Raw genomic sequence first — 7196 nt, forward strand, 5'->3', positions numbered from 1 at the left:
AGTAGACCCCACTTTCTGTAGCTCTCACCGTGTGGTGGGATAATAAGTACTCAGTTCACCATTCGCCTGTAGGAAACTTACCAGAGCAGACGAAGAGAAAACAAAGAGAAACACAACTTTCTTGGGGGAGAGAATAGACACTTTACCTTTGGGATGTATTATGTACCTGTAGATCGCTTTCTAGTAGTCGCAACTTGCCTCGGCAGAGGTGTCCTGCAGATATTGCTCTTCTCTCTCAGCTGGGCTCCTAGTCTTCAGCTTTGTTGGGTATTTTCTGGACTTTATCCTTCTCTCTGGACAGGAGCTTCTGTTGGAGGTTGATACCTTTCAGCCATCTTGCCCTCCCCCACAAGTGCCTTTTTGATGAACAGCTTTCTTTTTTCCTGTGGGTAAATGCATAGTAGTGGGATTACTGGATTAAAAGGTAGTTATACTTTTAGTTCTTTCAGATACCTCCACCCTACATTCCACAGAGATTGTACTCATTTGCATTCCCACTAGCAGTCCCTGATGATTTTCTTAATGGCATCTAAGAACTTACCTGGTGCTACTTGGTCAACAAAAGCTGCTTCTCCTGTTATCTTGATATATTTTTAAGCCTAACTTATTTCTAAAATTATCAAACCATCCTTTGCTGGCATTAAATCCTTCAGCTTTAGGTCCTTCCCCTTTCTTTGGTTTTAAGTTGTCATATAATGACTTTACTTTTTCTCAAATCAGCATCTATGGATATGTCTTTCTTTTATACTCCTGTATCATGCAATATAAAATCTGCATTTTCATTGTCAATACAAAATAAAAAGGTATTTCATAAAATATGCAAGATTTTCATGCATGCAGGTGTAGCTGTAGTTACAACTTCCTAAACTTCCTTTCTTGTTTTTTACAAGGGTCCTTATGATCAATTCATTTATCTTGATGTGGCAACAACCATAGCTGCAGACCTCAATCCATAGTACATAGACAAGCAATTCAACTTTCTCTTACAATGTCATGACTTTTCTCTGCCTTTTGTGATCACTTCCAGTAAGAAGTGGCACCTTGCATAGGCCCCATGGTGTTATTCAAAATTTGCAATATTGCACTATATATAATGATGATGAAAAATACATAAGGGCTATGAGAAATCATGTTTTATGGGGATATGTAATTTGCTTGAGAGAGAAACTGCTCACAGGGAGATGATTAGCATCACAGAACATTTTAAGAGGATACTTATAACACTTGAGCAACAGGAAGTGGCTATAAAATTATTGTGGTTGCATAGCATATACTAAAGTTAATTTTATGCAGTTGTGATTTAATGCTGCCTCTTTACATTTGTTTACCTCTCTTGATGGCTAATGGTGCAATGAACTCTAAATGTTTGTATGCATAAATTTCAGAAAATTATAACTTTCTATGATAGATTGGTACATATTTAATGGCAATAAATGACAACATAGACTAGTATATGTATAAATTTTAGGCATTTATGTCGTAATTAATTTTTTTCTTAGGTTTTGTTATGTTTTGTTTTGTTTCTAGGCCATACAGATGAGTTTTTTTCAAGTTGTTGCAAATCTCCAAAAACTTTTCCAATATGCTTATGGATAAAAATCTATGTAGAGGTGAGACCACACAGTTCATGTTTCTCAAGGATCAACTGGATAGCTAATATTCATTTTAAACAAACTTTTATTGAAAACTTTATATTCCATAAGGTTTTATGAAATGCCTACAACTACAGTAGCCTGCTGTGGAAAAAATGTATTTTATTGCATCTGTGGCACTGTATGAGAAAGACTTCTTAATTATGTTTATTTCTAGATGAAATCAATGGCTTAAAGAATATTTCTTAAGGTAAAAATAAAACAGGTTATTTCAAATTAATAGCCTTAGAAATATTAGATATCCTTAGATATCCTAAGTTATCTCTCATGATAGGAGTTTATTTTAAATAGTTGGTTCAGGGAAATATAGAAGCAGAGACCATTTTCTCAAATTGTAGATGGAGCCTCTACTAATAACTAAACCTCAGTTCAAGTTTCAGATGGTTATCCCCATCAGTCATCAGCATCCTCACTATAGCAGCCCACTGTGTGTACACTCGGCCCTTGTTTTTTCCCCCTTCTCCCAATACTGGTTCTACTGCTGTGCTTCTGTGGCTTCCCCTCTCTTGGACTTAAAACTTCCCCAAAGACAGGATGTGACTATCAGACAGTTGTGTGTTGGTTTGATTGATTTTTATCATTTATTTTAACAGTGAATGCTTTTAAGTACCATCCAAGATTGCCCTTGTCAAAGATGCTGATTCCTGATACGGTCACACATGGAAAGGACTCACCGGACTGGAGTCAAATGTCGAGCCAAAAAATTGTGAACTTATGTAGTTTCATAGCCTGTCTAGTACTCTACTTATAGTCATAGTGTGAGAGAAATATTGTATATTATTTTAGATATTTTTCAATTAGTGTTCATGAAAAAAATCTATTATAGTAGATATTACTTAAGAGACCAATCTTAGAAAGCATTATGCAAATGCATGTTGTCTAAGTGTATTCTTTAACGTTTTTAAATATTTTAAGTGTTTCATTGTGAATTATATCTGACTCATTGAAGAAGTAACAGTGCTCTACCAGATTCCAAAATTATTCCAACTTTTGCATTATGTGCTATCCAGAACACTTTACAGGGCCCAAATATGCAAGCAAAGCAGTATAACAACAGAGATGGAGAAAATAGGGCCCCCTCGGTTGTCCTTGCTCCAAGAAGAGGTTAACTGAGCAGATGATGTGGAATCTCACTGATTCAGGGAAAACCAGGTATGTAGAAGCCTCATAGTCTACTCTGACAAAACACATCATGAGTCATTTTCATGCTCCTCTGGGCATTTCATGGAGCCTTTAGGACTGTTTCCAGGTTAACACTAGAGAGAGTCTTCACCACAAATTCAGCACAGGTTCCTACTAGTCTGGAAATCTCAGATAAATCTAAGAAGGATTTTAATCACAAAAGAAAACAAAGTAAAGATAGGAAGCTCAAAAAGTACCTAGTTCTGGCTAAAGAACTCTCCTCACTGGGCTGGACAGTAGCTCATGTCTGTAATCCTAGCACTGTGGGAGGCCGAGGTGGGTGGATTGCTTGAACTCATGAGTTCGAGACCAACCTGAGCAAAAGCGAGACCCTATCTCTATTAAAAACAGACCTAAGAATACTGATAGACTTAGACAAGAGTTGGCTCCCTAATTATCTGATCTTAGTGTGAAAAAATATATTATTTCAAGTATATTTTGTACAATTTGAAAGCAAAAACCTGACATTCAGCCTGAACAATTGAAGTATTAATTCATTTATATTTTTAGAATTTAGAGATTTTTATTAGATTAAAAAATCCAGCTACTATTAAGAAAGATATAATGTTAGGCACTATATCTAAAGAGATGACATTCTTTAGAGACAAATAAGATAGGCATAAGAATATATTTGAATTAGCACATGAAATGATGATTTTAAAAATTAACACAAATAATTTTTGGTAGAGAAAGAATACAATGGAGCTTTTTCTAAACCAGACCCTAATACAGGAGATAGCCTTTTGCTAAACTAGCTGCATCTCTAAATATCTATGTATAATTTCCTTGACTTCCTGTGAAGAAGGGAGATTTTATCAATATGCAGGTCAGCCAACCTCATGTTTGGTTGTTGAAAAAAATTATTAGACTTATTATATATGACATCTTAAAATATCTTCATTTTATTATGTTTTACACTTTTTAAATTATTATGGGTACAAAATAATTGTATATCTTTATGGAGTACATGTGATTTTTTGATATAAGCACCCAATATGACTTATCAAATGAGGGTAACTTAGGTATCTGTCACCTGGGGTATTTATATTTCTTGTGTTAAGAATATTCTAATTCCACCCTTTTTAGGGTACTCTCTTTAAGTGTACCCTAACTTATGATTGATTACAGCACTGTTTTATGCTATCAAATATTGCCCATTCTATCTAATGATCTGTGTTTTTGTATTCATTAGCCATTCTACTTTATCCTACCCCATTACTCTTCCCTTGTAACCATCATTCTCCACTCTATTTCCATGAGATCAATGGTTTTTAATATTTAGCTCCCACATATGAGTGAGAACATGCAAGATTTGCCCTTTTGTGCTTGGTTTATTTCACTTAAGATAATATTCACTTTCATCCATGTCATTGCAAATGGCAGGAGTTCATTCTTTTTGTGCTATATTATATTCCATTATGTATCTGCCCTATAATTTCTTTATCAGTTCATCTAGCGATGAATATTTAGGTTGATTCCAGTCTTGTCTTTTATGAATAGCAAGCATGGGATTGCAGATGTGTAGATGTCTTTTTTTTTTTTTTTTGAGAGAGAGAGAGTCTCATTCTGTTGCCCAGGCTAGAGTGACATGGCATCAACCTAGCTAACAGCAACCTCTATGGCCTGGGTTCAGTGATTCTCCTGCCTCAGTCTTCCAAATATCTGGGACTACAAGAGTCCACCACAACAAATACCTGTTGATATACTAAACTCCTATCCTTTGGATATATACCCAGCAGTGGGATTGCTAGGTCATATGGTAGTTCCATTTTTTATGTTTTGAGGAATACACCAATTTATATTCCTATCAACAGTGTACAAATCTTCCTCATTCTCTACATCCTCACCAGCATTCATTATTGCCTATCTTTTTGATAAAAGTTATTTTGACTGGGAGTAGTGAATAATACCTCAGTGCAGTTTTGATTTTGATTTCTCTGATGACTAATGATGTTGAATACTTTTTTATATACCTGCTGGCTAATTGCATGTCTTCTTTTGAGAAATGTCAGCTCAGATGCTTTGCCCATTTTGTAATTGGATTATTTTGTCTTTTCTCTATTCAGTTGAAGCATCTTAAATATTCTCATTATTAATCCCTTGTCTGATAGTTTGCAAATGCTTTCTCTCATTCTGTGAGTTTCTCTTCCATTTGCTGATTGTTTCCTTTGCTGCACAAAAGATTTTGGTTTGATGTGATACTATTTTTGTCTAATTTTGTATTGGTTGCCTGTGCTTTGAAGGCTTTACTCAAGAAGTCCTTGCCCAGACCAATGTCATGAACTGTTTCCCTAAAGTTTCATTTTTGTAGTTTCATAGTTTCAGGTCTTAGATTTAAATCATTAGTCCATTTTTATTTGGTATTTGTATATGGCAAGAGATAAGGATGTAGTTTCTTCTGCATATGGGTATCTATTACCTCTGAAGAACACAGATACAAAATAATCAACAAAATGCAAACCAAATTCAACAGCACATAAAAAGGATTATTCATCATGATCAAGTAGAATTCATTTCAGGGAGCAAAGGTGGTTAAATATAAGCAAATCAATCAATGTGATGCATCATATCAACAGAACAAAGGACAAAAACCATATGATCATTTTGGCTAATGCTGAAATTGCTTTCAATAAAATTCAACATCTCTTCATGATAAAAGCTTTCAAGAAACTGGGTATAGAAGTCTTTAATGTATTGTGAGTTAGATTTTTTTTGGATTTACCAGCCTTAGAAATCATAAAAAGTCTTCAATCATTTGTTTTGTGACAAAATATTCTTCATTTGAAAATACTTGGATTTAAAAATCTATTATTTGGAGAGTATGGCATGGCAAAATCTAAGTCATGGAAATCCCCTGAGAAAATTCATATATTATTACAAATAAAGTAAAAGTATAAAGTAATCCTTAATCTTTGCATTTTGAACTATTCTATGCCTTTTTAGTATGATATTTTATAACACTAGAAAGTTATTGTTATCCAAAATGAGAAAATAATGCTGTAATTAGAATCTGATACTCCATCTCGGTCATCTTGAACATGGAAGGATGCAGACAATTTTCAGGGGTAAAATAAAAACCAGTATGTGGGTCAAGGGAGCTTGTCCGATAACCAAAATCTTTTTTCCCACCATTTCAAAGATGTGGATTTTGTATTTTTGTCTGCACCCTTTAAATAGGAAAAAGAAACAGAGCTCACCAACAGAAGGCTTGGGAAACTCATGCTTTAAAATTTCTCCACACGGTAGAATAATTGTCAATCAAAGAAAAATGTCAAGATAAAGCCGATGCTAAACTTCAGAAACTTTACCTTTTTTATATCATTTTTTAATATATTCATGGGGGTAGGGAATTTATATCACTTGCCAAAAATAATCTTAGATTTAAAATTGTTTCTATGAATTTTACCCCACAGAAAATGGTTTCATTATTACATCAACAAGACCAAAATTGTTAGGTATGGTTTTCAATTATAATCATGGCTCAAGGCTAAGATAAGAAACATCCTGCATTTCTAAAAGTATCATGTTTTTATCGTTAAAATTACATTGTAAAATTCTAATTTACCTCTCCACTAAGCTATGGTCTCCCCAAGAAATTAATAACAGTCCTTTATGTAACCCATTTGTCTAATAGTACTCAAGATTATCTCTGTCATGTTTTATAAGAAGAATCCCAAAGACCCTATGAAAACTCTTTAACTTATAAATATAAGCATGAAATTTGGCATCTCTGCTCAGATTACCAAAAGTTAATTTAGAAGAAGGAATAACTAAAATAAAAATAAATAAAGATAAAATTTCATATTTTAAACTATTTTAAAATAAAATGTTCATATTTATTAGAAAATACTATAAGTAAACATAATTTATGTGGTAATCTAATTGCTATTTTCATTTAATGAAAAACTATTTCTGATTAAGTCTAATAACTTTAATGATAATAGTCAAGCCTATTTTCAAGCTTAGTGTTTTTCTTTTTTTTTTGCTACTTTTAATCATTGGCAATACTAAACCATATTGGCTATGATTAAGAGAACATTGTGGGTTTACTTTGAAAATGTAAAGGAAAAAAAGTAATGGTTAAAGGAAACCACAGGCATAAGTAAGGCATGGTATACTTCTTACTTTTTCAAATCATTAAAAGGATAACACATTAGCTTACAAGTTTCCCCAGGTCAATTGTCCTCAAGTCTTTGTTGCTAAATGAAATCACTGTACTTTAGCGAGAGTAGGCAGACTAGATGGCAGAGGACTCAAGATTCAGAGTTGGCTGGTAATGTTCCTGATAACAAGGTACCTGGAGGAAATGATGTTTTTCACATGTCACTTATAAAATATTGTATATAACTGATATCTTTTCAT

This window comes from Otolemur garnettii, unplaced genomic scaffold (genome assembly GCF_000181295.1).
Source record: "Otolemur garnettii isolate 467f Iridium unplaced genomic scaffold, OtoGar3 scaffold00265, whole genome shotgun sequence".
NCBI classification, from domain to species: Eukaryota; Metazoa; Chordata; class Mammalia; order Primates; family Galagidae; genus Otolemur; species Otolemur garnettii.